This window comes from Biomphalaria glabrata, chromosome 9, assembly GCF_947242115.1.
Source record: "Biomphalaria glabrata chromosome 9, xgBioGlab47.1, whole genome shotgun sequence".
Classification (NCBI taxonomy): domain Eukaryota; kingdom Metazoa; phylum Mollusca; class Gastropoda; family Planorbidae; genus Biomphalaria; species Biomphalaria glabrata.
This window is the reverse complement of record NC_074719.1, coordinates 17,881,437-17,898,692: the sequence shown is the minus strand read 5'-3', so window position 1 is coordinate 17,898,692 and position 17,256 is coordinate 17,881,437. Positions and strand designations below refer to the sequence as shown.

Below are 17,256 nucleotides of genomic sequence, written 5' to 3'. Positions count from 1 at the left end.
TCTTATAAGAATTTGAATAATTCATGAAAGCAAGAATGAATGACTACTTTAACAGATCTATCAGCGGAGAACATATTTAATAATGGTTTTAAATTCTAATATAAATTACATATAGGCCTATCTTACTTTTTCAAAGCAGAAAGTAAGGCGAATGTATGTATGTATGTTTTGCGTAGAAATCAAAACCATTTCACCAATCTTGATAAAACTTGGCATTAATGTTCCTTGGGTAGTAACTGGAACCGTGGCATATGTATAGTAACCCTAAAACAAACTTATGACCCTCAAAAAAAGTTGCCCGATTCTATGGAAGTATTCATATTTCATGTTTACATGAGACAAGATCGTAAGGATCTAGATCTAATTTTTAAAACTACAATTCGCAATTATAGTTTTTTTTACTTTGAAAGATAAAAATACAAAATATAGTTTATTGATTTCATTATTTAATAAAATTAACCTTCAGGCAGCGGGTAATGTCCGGCTAGTATCTATATATATAATTCTCTTCATTGCTCAAGAGTTTGGACAAGAAGTAAAGGAAAGATCACTCTTTTATTTCTGCAAGTCGGACTAGAGTTATCTTACAAAAAAAAAAGAGGGGAGAAGAACAAGTAGTATTCATCCGTCACAAAATAGCAGGACCGGAATTAACCGTTGTGACCAAGAAGTCATGGAAAGATCACTCTTTTTTATTTCTACCCCACGTAGTTTTAGCGGCGAAAAAAGAGGGGGAGAGGAGAACAAGTAATCTACTCTGTATTCACCCGTCACTAAATAGCAGGGCCGGACTCAACCGTTGTGGGGTTCTGTGTGAAACGAATTTGGCTGGGCCAAGTTTGGGTAGGGATAAGGATAATAAGTGAAAATTTAAAATTTGTATAAGAAAATAGATTCGTCTTTGCATTTTATTCATTCCTTACAACCTACAGAGTTACTTTACGAGCCTTGCGTGTAGCGAAGCCATACAGTATATCATAAGAATTCTGTTTCCTACATAAATCACGCTTAATAGCAAGAATTACCAAATGTTTCAATCTATCTTCGAGAATTGTTGACCTCAAGTAATTCTTCATTAGTTTGAGGCGCGAGAAGCTTCTTTCACCAGATCCCACAATTACGGGTAATGCATAATGGCGTTTGTTTTTCATCGCGCGTAGGATTGGCGTTTTCCATTTTAAATGACACCCTAAAATAACAATTTTTTGTCTTTATATTTCAGGAATTATTATTTTTTTTTAGTTTTCAAAAGATTTTAATAATTTCCGGAGATTTCCATGACTTTTTCGAATATTTTGCAATTTCAGGAGATTCCAAGAAGTTCATGGTAACTCGGGAGGCTGCGGGAATTCTGTTATAAGTTATAAAATGGTTTAATTTAATAATTTACACCTAGAATTAGCGCGGGTCCTTTGAAAAGTGCAGGACACGCATAGGTTGCATTGGCCTAAGGCTGGCCCTGCAAAATAACGGCGTATGCTACGCCGTGGGTCGACTAGTATTTATATATAAAAACTTAAAAAAAAAAGAAACAAACAAAACAGAAAGTCGTAACGTATTTTTTAAAGATTGTTTTTGACATTGAAAAACTGAATAATTGTGGGTGGGAGGTAGAGAAGGAGGGCATACCACCATCCATTGACCACGTGATGGTAACTGAACTCTTCAACCAAGAGCTATGTCCCAGTGAGGAATGTTCGTGTTTGAATAGGATTAAAGAGGATAACATGAGTGATAACACATTCAAGATTCTCATGTGAACACAGTGCCTGTTTTAAGTGTTAGGCTAGAAATGTGCACACATGTCTAGCTCTCCTCTCTCCCTTTCTCTCTCTCTCTCTCTCCTCTCTGTCTCTTTCTCTCTCTCTCCCTCTTTATCTCTCTTCTCTATCTCTCTTTCCTCTCCCTCTTTCTCTCTCTCCTCTCTTTCTCTTTATCTCTCTCCCTCTTTCTTTCTCTCTCCTCTCTATCTTTCTCTCTCTCCCTCTCTCTCTCTCTCCTCTTTCTCTCTCTCTCCTCCCTCTCTCCCTCTTTATCTCTCTCCCTCTTTCTCTATCTCTCCTCTCTCTCTTTCTCTCTCTCCCTCTTTCTCCCTCTCTCTCCTCTCTTTCTCTTTAGCTCTCTACCTCTTTATCTCTCTCCCTCTTTCTCTCTCTCCTCTCTCTCTCCCTCTTTATCTCTCTCCCTCTTTCTCTATTTCTCATCTCTTTCTCTTTATCTCTCTCCCTCTTTATCTCTCTCCTCTATCTCTTTCTCTTTATCTCTCTCCCTCTTTCTCTCTCTCTCCTCTATCTCTCTAGATATTTTTCTCTCTCTCTTTATCTCTCTTTTTCTTTCACTCTGACTTGCAATTGTCCTAAACATTTTGCCGCACCTGACGAGGACGCCTAATGCTATTTAATTAAGAATAGAAAAAGATGAGTATTTAGATATACAGCTATGGTATAAACGCGTTATCGGGAGACTAGGATAGTTAGCCAACTGATTATGTTCAGTGGTAGTTGGATACATAATTAGTGAATTCAATTAAAGCCAAAGTTCAATCTGTACAATGACAGCATGTAATTCAATGCACATGTCTAAAGGTCAAGGACATTGACTGGGATAGAAATTGGACGCACAGGCTTAAAAGTCAAGGGCATAGCGGGAACAGGAATAGGACACCTAGTCTGTCTATGTTCACGCCAAAGATATTCCATATTATTCATCTACTCAAAACTAGACAATAATCAAAGAAATTTTTGCCTAAATCAGTGGTTCCCAACCATTTTTTTTTGTCTCGCAGACCCCTTGCCATGTTTTCTGGTTTTCCGTAGACCCCCTGTTTAAAATTCATTCGGTGAAAATTCATCAATTTCAAATTACACATTTTGTTGAAAATAATTTTTTAGCCTGTGACACGAGTGAAAAAGCAATTTAAAACTACATTTTAAGTTGAGTCTATTTTTTTTTTAAATAAATTAAAAATATACAGACAAGATTGACTCAGCCAGCTGTATTGAGAAATATGTTGTTTGAGAATTATATTTCGTTAGCAAAGACTTACTTAAGAAGAAAGAAATATGTGACTATATTCCAACAGAGCTCAAGAATTTAGTGAACTCTTCTACAAATCCATTGCCCTAATGGGTCAGAGTTTGCATGGACGGTTCTCAGAAAGCCACCACAAACGGACGAGCTGGAGTACTCATTGAATGGCCCAATGGTGAAAAAATAATTTTAAAATTAAGTTCATTGTAACTAATAAGCTCTATGACAAACACAGAGAAGAAATAGGAGCATTGGAGCTAACAGCTATCAGGGTTGCTAATCAGCCAAGTTCGCCAATCAGTTAAATATTTTTCTTGACCAATATAAAAATAGTCCTTCAAAGCTTAACAAACTCTGATGCCTTGTAAATAAAACAACTCATGATGCCTGGACTGACGTTCGGTGGCCACCTTGCCTGCTCGCATCTCCCGTCGGGAGATTTGGGCTAGGATGTTTTTATCCACATAAACTGAAGGAACATCCAAAAGATTTTGTACAAAACATAATTGTGTGACCTTGTAAAGCTCAACAACAACAGCAAGAACACTGTTCTCCAATGTTTAAATAGAAGGAAATAGAAGGCTGACACACTTGCCAAATTGAGAAAACAAATACACACTTGAACATCACACTCTATCCGGAAGAAATGAAGAAACTAATAGTGAATTATAAAAATCAGAAAAGGACAAGCTGTCATTCGATATACAAGAAAGATGACACCTATTATAAACTATCCCGATAGGACCACCAATAATTTTACACATTGGAACCGTACACATCATAATGAGAAAACATTTGTTCCTAAAGCTCAATATACCAGAGAATGCTGACCATGTCTTCAAAATTGCATTCTTCATCAAGAGACCGAAAACAAGAAACCGGCCACAAAACCCAAACACGAAATTCTTTTAATGATAAAAGTTTGTGTAAGAGTTTTTACAATCTTCAACGGCGGGTAAAATCAAAAATTTGCCTATCGTGTCAGGTTTTCAGTATTTTACTTCAATCATCTTCTCAATGTCAGGTCAAAGAGAGATTTTGTGGGTGTACTCTGATCTCTAAAGTTTGCAAACATCTATCTTTTTATCAGGGTGGCATCATCTCGAATGATCCTCCAGCTTAATTGGTTTTATAGCATCATAAAAAAATTGCACATTAATAGCCTACTCGCTTGTTTGACAAGTTCAATTTCAAATACTTAACGCTGTACAGTCTACATATCTTTTTTTTTATAAAGTTATAACTAGACAAAACTACACTATTTAAAGATAGTTTTTAAATTAAATAAAACAATTTTTCATTTAATCAGCAGGATAAAAATTTTACCGATTTTCTAAGGTACCAATCATAAATGTGTGTATGAAAAAATTCCAATTGTCAAAATTGAAGTCATGACATCCTGAATTGAGATTCTTTATCGTAGACCCCCGTGCACATGTCATAGACCCCCAATTCCCTTTGTAACTTTTGTAGACCACTTGGAAGTCTTCGTAGACCCCAGGGGGTCTATATAGACCACTTTGGGAATCACTGGTCTAAATATTTAATACTAGAATGTTCACATTTAACAGAGACACACCCCAGTGACTCACATTTTCTGGCGACTTTCTTGTCTAGACAATTCCTTTATTCTAATATTCTACATTCCTTCTTAACATTGTTTCCACGGGATTTAGGTTAACGCAGGGGCGGACTGGGTGTCAATACGGCCCATAAATTTATGGACATCCAATTATAGGTTTATCTGCCCTCAAAATCCTTACGTTAAGTTTGGTAATGTATCGATAGCATGCATACAGTGAACTCTATTTATCTTTATAAGAAATATAGGCCTTATGTTGCTTTTTAATCGTAAAATGTGAAGACCCTAAAAGGATGAAACTTACTATTAGCACTGTATACGGATGTAAGCTATTATATTATTACGGAAGATGTGTTACATTAAATTAGTAGGCCCTATTACTTTATAGAGTCTGTAAAAAAATAATTTTTGAACACGTCGTTCAGGGGGCCCTTTTGTAAGAGAATACTATAAAACCTTTAACAATTTGTAAGTGCCATAGGCATCCTCGAGGCCTTTATCTTATAAAACACAGATGTGACTTCAAAATAGAAGATTACTGTGGTTTTACCGGCCCACCTGGGTACCGGCCCACCAGGTATTTGTACGAATGCCAGTCCGCCCCTGGGGTAACGCGTAGGTGGCCGAGTGGTAAGACCGAAAGGTCTCGAGTAGGACTCCCACTGAAAGCTGGGATTTTGAAAAATCGGGATTTTTAAGGACGCCCCTGAGTGCACCCAATTCTAATGAAAAACTGACATACGATGGGAGATGTAAAGGCGGCTGGTCGTTGTGCTGGCCACTTGACATCTTGTTAACCGAAGAAATAGATAAGTTTTACATCATCTGCCCCAACAAGGTCTGTAGGGTGGCACATTTACTTTTTTTCCCTTAACGTTTTGACAAAAACGAAAGGAACACTCGACAGCTATTTTAGTTAGACCCCCCCCCCTTTCACCTCCTTAAGCTTCTCTACAATAAGCTGAAGGCGGCAAAAATTTAGGTTCCTCCCCAGGGAGCTCACACTTAACCTGTGCCTTAAATGGGCATGCGTTAATACATGGATAACATTCTGTGACAAGTCAAAAACTCGCTGTCAGAGTCACTCTAAATTATCACAGCATTAATTATTATTTTTCATTATTTATTTATTTTATTTTAATTATTTCCCCATCCTACCTCCAATTTCTTCACCCGCCCCACCTTTCCTCTCTACCAGGCTAGACTTAGTCCACCACCTTGGAGAAAATTAGGCCAGTCCTTTCATTTATCTGCCCTTGACCGGGGCAAAGATAGACACGTTCTCTTTAGTCTTATCCGCGGATGTCCGCCGCGATTGTCCCCCCCCCCTTGGGTGGAATGTAGGTCACTCTTCCCCCCACGTCTCTCTTTGATCTAAGAGATTACACGGGTCAATACACCGCGTGGTACTCCAAGGTGTGTCGCTTGTTGGACTTCACCCACGTGTAAGCTAATTCTTAGCCTAGGACGTTTCCTGTGTCCGCCCACATTTCCCAGGCATATATAAGTGGATTAAATAAAGTCAGACCCTCTCTTTCTCATTCGAGCTGAGCTATCGAGTCTGGACTATATCACTTATTCTTTCTCCTAGAGGAATACCTGGTGGTAAGCCGAACTTAATCACAAGTTCCATCTTAATTACTCTGTGTATATTTCCAGTGGATTTTATCATGTGTATTTTATTAGTTCATTTATATTTAATTAGTGCATTGTGTATTTCTCACTGGCGTAAGTAGAAAACATAAACATGTGCTATGTATGTATTTTAGTATTGCATTAATCTATTAATGCTATGTTGCTCGATTGATAGTTGATGCAACCATGTATATACTTGTACATCTTATTTTATTTTCTTTATCTCGGCTGACAACCGTGATAATTTTACTAGCGCACTGATACTGCGTTTAGAGAAGAGATATGAATTATCTCCCCTGTATTGAATTATCTCCCCTTTACTCATTTTACTCCAATGAGAGTTGCGCCGCTTGAACGGATACACCATTCAAGCGCGATCCATTGTTCTCGACCCACGGTCATATGTAAACAAACCATCTGGGTCGCTGACCACCGCCCTATTCACCCCCCCCCCTTTTCTTTCTCTATCCACCTGTGTTGTTTATTTGAGACTATTATTTCCCCTTCTATGTACATTTTTATATTATTACTTTCCCTCTTATGTACATTTTTATATTGCTAATATCATCCATCTAGTATTCCAAATCCCATTTGTCATCATCTCCCCTTTTGTGCTCAAAAGCAATTTTACCAATCTGACGAATGCACCTCAGTCGAGGGCATCGATAAGATGCATGAGAGACATGTCCTAACTTGTCTTTATTTATCCGCAGCCTCCCTCAGGTGTCTGCCTATTTATCGGATCACTTACCTGCCTATTTGCCTACTGGCCTATCTATGTGTTTAGTGCTAATCAGCGCTGCACTTGCCTAGTTGCCATCAAGAATCACCTATTGCCTAGTTATTGGATCAACGATCTATTTACCTGCAGTTGTGCTTAGTGCTATTCAGCGCTGCATTTGCCTACTGAGATCTACTCAACTCTTCCACTTGGCGCTATCGGCATTGCCCGCCTATTCGACGGCCCACCTGTCAAGCTATTAGGTGCGACGTCCCTATAGACCAGATCTGTGTGAGACGTCATAGCTACGCCAACCCTCTGCAACTCACTGGACTTATCCTGTCAACTACGCTGCCCACGACAGATCAGCTCTGCCCGCAGTAACCTTGTGCCCACGGTATCCGGCCACCCGCCATACTGTGCCCACTACAGATACTAGAACTTGGGACTGAGACTCCACAAGAGCTATATCGCCGGCGTCCCTCTATCCGCTAGAGCGCCACCTCCAGCTGCAGAACCTCAAGCCAGGACCCAGCCAGCTGCGACATCAACAGGACAACCAGCTAAGTCAGAGGACAAAGTGACATACTCTCTTATTATGTGCAAGAGTGATGATTAAACATAGAATATACTAGAGATAGATGCAAACCCTCCCCCTTTTTATTATTATATGTATATTTATGTAAATAAGTATCCTTTATTTTAACTTTTGTATCTATCTTTCATTGCTTTGTCTCGTTGCGTGTCTGCTCCCGATTCATATGCTGATAAGTGGGGGTGTGATAGCATTAAAAATAATCATCCCCTAGACATAAAACGTGCCAAACACACGTCACATTTCCCCACCTGTCACATTTTGGCGAGCCCGTCCGGGATTTAACCCATTAGTACAGCAGGCACGAACAGGCAGCAATAACTAAATTCCATATCAATATTTTTTTTTCTAAAAAAATTTATAAGTATCATCACTTCGCATTATCAAGAGTGTCACTTCTGTCATATTTTATTTATTACTATTATTGCATTTCATGTGTAATATTTTCTTGCAGGAACTTTGTGATTAACGTAGGCAGACACCACATTCCTTTTGCACTCTTTCCTATAACCAGCGACTCACTTTCGCTAACCCACTTTCTTTAATTCTAGCTCAATCCTATTATCCATTCTATCTGCCCCTCCACTATCCTAGTACCTCTCATTACCCACCCCTCATCACTATGGCCAGTGGCACATTCTCCAAAGAGCACTCTGATTTAATGCAGAAAATAGCTGAATTCAAAGGAATAGCGGCCACCCTATTTAATGATGAGGCAGAACGAAAAAAAATATGTGAGAGAACGTTTTGAGGAAGAAGAAAGAAAGGAAAGGGAAGAAAGGGAAGCGAAGTTTAAGCGAAGAATGGAAGAGTTGGACAAAGCCCATGAGCAGAAAATACTAGAAATAAGAGAACGCTATAGACCGCAGAGATTGGATCTGAACATCACACCGGCAAGACAAGACCAGGAAGCAGAGGAGAGCGGAACCACAGCTCATGTCCAAATTGAGTACACTGCCCAAACGGACTCAGAAGTTGCTGCTAAGGATGAAACTTTCATACCTGATATCCCTCCTCTCGACGATTCCACATTGTCTACCCAGCCAAACCCTCCTGCTCAGTCCAATAGTCCTACAAACTGCGATGCCCCCATCCAACCCATGCCCTCAAGCAAACCCCAACCTAGAAAGGCACCAATCCAACAACCAGCCTTGCACAAAAACTGCAACTACCCAGCACGTAAGCCTCGTCATAACCAGAACAATCAAGCCCACCGTGACTGCAACAACAGCACGCGTGGCCACAAACCCAACCGCCATAAGCAGCAGGCCTCACAGAACATTTCAGTAATGACCGCGGCCCCCAAACCCTCTGAGTCTAATCAGCAAACACGGACTGATAGAACAGCGTGCGACCCATACGTCATATCAACACTGACTGTGGCCCCTGAACACACTGCAGTTGGCCCTACGAAAACGGAAGTCCTACCGGCACTTCCTCACCCTGTCTCATCTTCCCCCGGGATAGAGACCATTCTGGTTAACGGGCGGTACGTCCGGTCCCTATTTGACACAGGCTGTGCGGTAAGTTCAGTTATCTGCAAAGCACTGGTTGATCCGGCCGATCTCACAGATAGAACTGTGACGATTCAGTCCCTTGACCGTGAGATTCCTCCAAAGATTCTTCCTATTGCTAGGGTCCACGTAGAATGCAAGTACGTACACGGCACCATTGACGCAGCCGTCATGGACACGCCAGTATATGACTTCATTCTAGGCTCCAAATATGTCCCTCTTGGAGTAGTCAACAAACCGTACTTCTCTCTGCCCGTCGGTAGATCGACGAAGCAGAGACGTGGCAGCAACCAGCAGGTTGGAAACCCTGGTCGCCACACTAACACGCCTAGTCCCGACTCATCAGCGAAGCTCAAACCACTCCGCCCTGGCATTGACACTGCTAGGAAGTCACGAGTTAAAGTGTGCCCGCGCACTCGTGAGGGTCTACTTGACCCAGGCTACTCAGCCAAAATTAAGCAACATTCCTCTGACATTGACAGTGTCAGAATGCCCCGAGGTAAGATTAACCCTTGCTCTCGTGGACTCACTCCTCTCCATGGCTCATCAGCCACTACTCCGAATCAACCTCTCCCTGGCATTGATAGTGTCAGGAAGTCCCGAGGTAAGCCGAACCCTCGCGCCCGTGAAAACACTTCCCCCTATGGCTCCTCAGCCACCATTCCAAATCAACCTCCCCCTGGCATTGATAGTGTCAGGAAGTCACGAGGTAAGCCGAACCCTCGCGCTCGTGAAAACACTCCTCATCATGGCTCCTCAGCCACCATTCAATATCGACCTTCCCCTGGCATTGACCATGTCAGGAAGCCACGATGTAAGCCACATTATTGCACTCGTGGGGACGTTCTCCGGCAGAACTCCACATTCTTTATCAGGCCACTCTTCCCTGACATTGATCGTGTCAGACGATACCGAGGTAAGCTGACTACTTACTCTCGTAAAGAAGCGCCTCACAGCGGCTTCGGAGGTAAGCCCCAACGAGCAAACGTGCCCTGGGCACCCCGTCTAAGCCCCAATCACGCTCCCCAATCTGCCCCAGGAAGGAATTACTACTCATCCAATCGCCCAATCTACTCTCCCAAGCAACCCCAAAGGTTTCACCCAGGTGACTCCGTACTCAGGGACGGGAAGTAGACCACGGACAGACTTGGACAGACCCTCCCCCTGGCATGGCTACCCCTTTATTTTTCCAAATTTTTTTTTCTAATGCTGTGATAACAACTGATCTTAAAGTTAGAGTGACATCGGTCTGCTCGCACTTTATGGATCTTCTGCGATAGATCCATCTTGGCGGCGGCGTATGTGACAAGTCAAAAACTCGCTGTCAGAGTCACTCTAAATTATCACAGCATTAATTATTATTTTTCATTATTTATTTATTTTATTTTAATTATTTCCCCATCCTACCTCCAATTTCTTCACCCGCCCCACCTTTCCTCTCTACCAGGCTAGACTTAGTCCACCACCTTGGAGAAAATTAGGCCAGTCCTTTCATTTATCTGCCCTTGACCGGGGCAAAGATAGACACGTTCTCTTTAGTCTTATCCGCGGATGTCCACCGCGATTGACCCCCCCCCCCTTTGGGTGGAATGTAGGTCACTCTTCCCCCCACGTCTCTCTTTGATCTAAGAGATTACACGGGTCAATACACCGCGTGGTACTCCAAGGTGTGTCGCTTGTCGGACTTCACCCACGTGTAAGCTAATTCTTAGCCTAGGACGTTTCCTGTGTCCGCCCACATTTCCCAGGCATATATAAGTGGATTAAATAAAGTCAGACCCTCTCTTTCTCATTCGAGCTGAGCTATCGAGTCTGGACTATATCACTTATTCTTTCTCCTAGAGGAATACCTGGTGGTAAGCCGAACTTAATCACAAGTTCCATCTTAATTACTCTGTGTATATTTCCAGTGGATTTTATCATGTGTATTTTATTAGTTCATTTATATTTAATTAGTGCATTGTGTATTTCTCACTGGCGTAAGTAGAAAACATAAACATGTGCTATGTATGTATTTTAGTATTGCATTAATCTATTAATGCTATGTTGCTCGATTGATAGTTGATGCAACCATGTATATACTTGTACATCTTATTTTATTTTCTTTATCTCGGCTGACAACCGTGATAATTTTACTAGCGCACTGATACTGCGTTTAGAGAAGAGATATGAATTATCTCCCCTGTATTGAATTATCTCCCCTTTACTCATTTTACTCCAATGAGAGTTGCGCCGCTTGAACGGATACACCATTCAAGCGCGATCCATTGTTCTCGACCCACGGTCATATGTAAACAAACCATCTGGGTCGCTGACCACCGACCTATTCACCCCCCCCCCTTTTCTTTCTCTATCCACCTGTGTTGTTTATTTGAGACTATTATTTCCCCTTCTATGTACATTTTTATATTATTACTTTCCCTCTTATGTACATTTTTATATTGCTAATATCATCCATCTAGTATTCCAAATCCCATTTGTCATCATCTCCCCTTTTGTGCTCAAAAGCAATTTTACCAATCTGACGAATGCACCTCAGTCGAGGGCATCGATAAGATGCATGAGAGACATGTCCTAACTTGTCTTTATTTATCCGCAGCCTCCCTCAGGTGTCTGCCTATTTATCGGATCACTTACCTGCCTATTTGCCTACTGGCCTATCTATGTGTTTAGTGCTAATCAGCGCTGCACTTGCCTAGTTGCCATCAAGAATCACCTATTGCCTAGTTATTGGATCAACGATCTATTTACCTGCAGTTGTGCTTAGTGCTATTCAGCGCTGCATTTGCCTACTGAGATCTACTCAACTCTACCACTTGGCGCTATCGGCATTGCCCGCCTATTCGACGGCCCACCTGTCAAGCTATTAGGTGCGACGTCCCTATAGACCAGATCTGTGTGAGACGTCATAGCTACGCCAACCCTCTGCAACTCACTGGACTTATCCTGTCAACTACGCTGCCCACGGCAGATCAGCTCTGCCCGCAGTAACCTTGTGCCCACGGTATCCGGCCACCCGCCATACTGTGCCCACTACAGATACTAGAACTTGGGACTGAGACTCCACAAGAGCTATATCGCCGGCGTCCCTCTATCCGCTAGAGCGCCACCTCCAGCTGCAGAACCTCAAGCCAGGACCCAGCCAGCTGCGACATCAACAGGACAACCAGCTAAGTCAGAGGACAAAGTGACATACTCTCTTATTATGTGCAAGAGTGATGATTAAACATAGAATATACTAGAGATAGATGCAAACCCTCCCCCTTTTTATTATTATATGTATATTTATGTAAATAAATATCCTTTATTTTAACTTTTGTATCTATCTTTCATTGCTTTGTCTCGTTGCGTGTCTGCTCCCGATTCATATGCTGATAACTGGGGGTGTGATAGCATTAAAAATAATCATCCCCTAGACATAAAACGTGCCAAACACACGTCACATTTCCCCACCTGTCACACATTCCCACAACCCTACACAAGATCATTTATAAATTTTTTATTTTGAAAATATTGATTTTACTATTTGGACGTCTAACGTGATTTGACTGTAGATCAATGTAGAGTCGTTGAAGACTGTGGTAGTTGACTCTAGGTCAATGTAGAGTCGTTGAAGACTGTGGTAGTTGACTCTAGGTCAATGTAGAGTCGTCGAAGACTGTGGTAGTTGACTCTAGGTCAATGTAGAGTCGTTGAAGACTGTGGTAGTTGACTCTAGCTCAATGTAGAGTCGTTGAAGACTGTGGTAGTTGACCCTAGATCAATGTAGGGTCGTTGAAGACTGTGGTAGTTGACTCTAGGTCAATGTAGAGTCGTTGAAGACTGTGGTAGTAAGTGGAAGAACTAGATCTTTGAATTTGCAAGTGTGAAATAGTTATGTTACTAACACAGTTTATTTTAGATGGGCGGGTGTGTGTGTGTGTGGGGGGGTAATGCTGTTTATGTTCATTAAATTTTTCTCACAATTCCCTCTACAGAAATAAATTTCAAACTTAGAAACTGTTTTCGATTATGACATTTGATAGTTGTACTATAGTTTTAACTACATTCAATAGTTTGAACTTTAAAATAAAGATTAAACTTAATAAAACCCTAAATGCTTCTCGTTAGATCGTTGGAAACCAATCGATTCGAGAACAACATTCTAAAGAAAGCTATTCAGATTTTAAACCTAAAAAAATCATGTTATCCATGATTTCTACAAGTTCTAAGACCACCGATCACAAAAGCCAACCATAGAATTCCTTTACTCCGTTAGAAATTAAACCATCCAACTTTCTGATATAAGCTTCACATATTCGTGTGGTATGAAGGTATTGTTTGTATGTTATTATAAAATGCATTTGCTATTGTATGTTTTGTTATGCGTAAATTACAATTGTAAGACAAAGTCCTCAATTATTATTAGTAGTAAAAGAGTAAAAGTAAAGTTTCCCCTTTCTGACCTTGCGATCTATGGGGCAGATGATGTTAAGGTCATCTGTTTCTTTTGGCCAACGGTGTTATGCAGGGTTTTATGTGGCCAGCAGAACGACCAACCGCCTTTACTTTCCCCAACTAAAGTCAGGTACCCATTAGAATTGGGTGGACTCAGGGGCGCCCTAAAAATCCCGAAATTAAAAAATCCCAGTCTTCACCGAGATTCGAACCCAGGACCGCAGGTTCAGAAGCCAAGCGACCACCGTGTCCCCTAATTGTTATTTTTAATGCATATATAAAACTTGCGTTTCAAACCTGCGTGTTGGTGGCAGAAGCACAACATTTTTCAAAAAAATGGAAAGAAAATTATTTTTTTAAAGGCTAACTTAGGGCTGGAAAGGAGGAAGAGGAGTTCAAGTCTGTGTGTGTGTGTTTATTTGTGTGTGTGTGTGTGCGCGCGCTCGAGCGAGCTACGTGATTTAGGGAAGGGATTTAATGAAAATGTCTAGAATTATATGGGGCAGGGAATGGATCATAAATTAAGTCATAAAATTTTAACTTTAAAGACAGTATTCAAGGAATAGCGCAATCTTAAATAGGGGGAAGAAGCAATATTTATTTTCGAGCGTATCTCAAGACATTAGGTGTGTATTTTTTAAAAGAGAAAAGAGAGGGGAGTTCAATACAATAAAGCCATTTCAGAATGTCTCGTTAGCTGACCAGCCTGCCGGCATGATAATGTGCTACATTTGTCCACCTACTGGCCTGCTCGTGTCACATACCGCAGCAGCCACACACAGTCCAGCTGGATTTGCAACATTTGTTTTTCAGGTCTTGTCCCATTCTTGTAATTCGGACCATTGTGAAAAAATCAATGCAGATCTCGATGCTCTATACTACCCTAAGCTACTTAATCCGTCATTTATGGTATTGACCGATACACACAATGAACGAGATAATTCCAAGAATTCCGACTTTCCAAGAATCAAGAAACAGTACACATCTAGTACATGAAAAGAGACTACGAAAGACGATTGTAAAAAATAATAATAATAATACTTAATAGCTGCAGTAATAAGTGCAATATTAACTTACCAGCAAAACTAGATGTTGAGACCTAGAGATTTAACCGTTAGCCGTTAGTTTGTGAGTCAACAGGAAGCAATCAATCAAGGAAAGGAATTGGTTTAAAAAAAAAAAGTATAGAGTTTAGTATCTTGGTATTGAACACAAAACAGAGAGATAGTGAGATGCTTCGTCTATTAACATTGGCTAGGACTAGGCACCTCCCACTACCATACAGCCAGACGGGCAGGAAGACAAACACGCATACACAGACCAACACGCGGACACACGAGCGTACCCAGGGCGTCGAGATTACTTCCGGTCCAGCACATTCTGTCTGGTTCCTTTCTTCCTTCTCTCTCTCCGCCACTGCGTCTCTCTTTTATTTTTCTCTTTCTTTTTTCTTATATTTTTTCCTCATTCTTCTATCATTCTTACTTTTTCCCTATCTCCTCTAACCCGCTCTCTCTCCCTCCTCTCTCTCCCTCCTCTCTCTCTCCTCTCCCTGCCTTTTCCACACCAAAATATACAGCGTACTCGATGGCGTTGCTATGGATATCGATCGAATTCTATTTTGTCACCCAGGGGCATCAACTAGCTAGCTTTTGGAAAAATTGCCCCCCTGTATGACGTTGATTCCTGATTTCCAATAATGGCAGAACATAATTTTTTTTTTTGGATAATCTTAGTAACAGGATAGATATATATTATATATTCTCCTGTTTCCTTTGTCAATGAAAATTCCCGCGTATATTTCCTAAAGACAGAGACAAATAGACGTCCAGCTACATTTTGTCTAACACATTCTATAGAATACAATCTTGACTACTGTCTTTTAATGCTTGCAAGTATACATCTATATCACCAAAATTAAATATAATTTTAAATAATATAATTGTAGGTACTCTGTTATAAATGTATACATGGACGCAACCAATTTTTTGGGGTGGGGGGGGGGGTTGTGGAGAGGTGTGACAGTGGTTGATTAATTTCTTTTTACTTCTTTTTCCAATCATTCATTTCTTATTAAAATAAAAGTTATCGTTTAAAAAAAAACAACACTTTCATTCACTTATAGAAAAAAACAACTATTGTTATGTTATTTGTAAATTCCTTCTATTAGTTCACACTTACGTCTTTATATGAGAAACGAGTCCTTGTAATCACAACAAATTTCCGTAAGGATCAATAAAGCAGTCTTAGTCTTAGTCAAAAAAGCAAAATATGAAAAAATCCTTTTAAAAAAAAATTACTAATAATAATAATAGGAGATTTCCAGGTTGGTTTTAGCTGTGTATATGTTTGACGCGCTAGATTTATACGGCGTTTAATGTCTTCATCTGTTCCACCTGATATACTGACTACACTCCCAAGGTATATAAAATTTTCTACTTGGTCTATTGTCTGAGAATCCAGTACTATGTCTCCAATTTGTTTATTGTTTACTTTAAGTACTTTAGTTTTTTGGTGGTTTATTTTGAGGCCTACTCTTTTTCCTACTTCGCTTAAAGCTGTGACCTTTTCTTGCATATCCTGTAGTCTGTGTGATAATAGGGCTATGTCATCAGCGAATTCCAGATCTTCCAGCTTTTGTGTGAGAGTCCATTTGGATTCCTTTCCCTGCGTTAGAGTAGGCTTCTTTTGTGACCCAATCCAATACTAGAAGGAACAGGAGTGGTGAAAGAAGACATCCCTGTTTGACTCCTGTTGTGACTGGAAATTCCTCTGACAGCTTGCCATAGTGGGTTACTTGGCAGGTGAAACCATCATAAAGGTTCTTGATTATGGTTATTATTTTATATGCATATAACATGGACATAATTTAAAACAACTTCTTCTTCTTCGCTCTCATTGTTATGTTGGATCGTTCAGATGACTAGACCAATACATGAGATGCACTGCTCAGTGGTTCCCAAATCAGGGAGCTCTCCATATAGTTTTCTTACTAATGGGGTGATTTGGGGCCAAGGTCTTATACGGGCCTCTTGGTAAAGAGAGAGCAGTTTTGGAGGACGTGGTCGGCATTTTCTGGTGATACTCCACATGGGCAGATTTCACTGGCTCCAATTTTGAGCTTCCGGTACATGTGTTGTCGCATTCTGTTGTGTCCGGTCCTGAGTCGAAAGATTAGACGTTGGTCTTGTCGGGATAGCTTATAGTAAGCATCATCTTTCTTGTGATTTGGATGGGAGCTCGTCCATTTCTTATTTATTTTATTTACAATTAATTTCTTCAATTCTTCTGGATAGAGTGCAGAGTTTATTAGTGAGTTGGTTCTCCCACTCTTGGCGAGTGTGTCAGCCTTCTCATTTCCTTCTAGTTCTATGAGAGCAGGGATCCATTGAATAACAGTTTTAAATTTAAAACAACAATTAAGAAGTATTTTTTCATATTATCGTGTAATCTGCAACGCGGCTATATGAAGTTTTTTTTTTTAGGATTTGAATAAGAGCTTGACCCTTTAGAAAACAATTAGATCAATTAGATATTCATTATGAGACATGAAATAGGCCTGGTTCACATTTAACTTCACATCCACTTTACTTATCCTTTGGTCTGCTGGAACGCTGGGGCACCACACAAGATCTGTCAACCTTCTTTCTCCATTCTTCTCTGTCATTTGTCTTTGATAGAATTTAATTCTGATGTTTTTTTTTTCTGAAAATATTGATACCTGCCTTTTTACCTGCCTGGG

At 40.5% G+C, this 17,256-nt stretch overlaps 1 protein-coding gene across 2 annotated transcripts in view; it reads right to left on the bottom strand.

Annotated features, from left to right (window-relative positions):
• LOC106060356 (uncharacterized) overlaps positions 1-14,769 on the bottom strand; it is a 117,274-nt gene extending 102,505 nt beyond the window's left edge. For both annotated transcript variants that reach the window (XM_056040224.1, XM_056040222.1), the window contains exon 1: positions 14,592-14,769. The gene's annotated coding sequence lies outside the window, so the exon portion shown is untranslated. The remainder of the gene's footprint in view (positions 1-14,591) is intronic.
• Between the last annotated feature and the right edge of the window lie 2,487 nt (positions 14,770-17,256).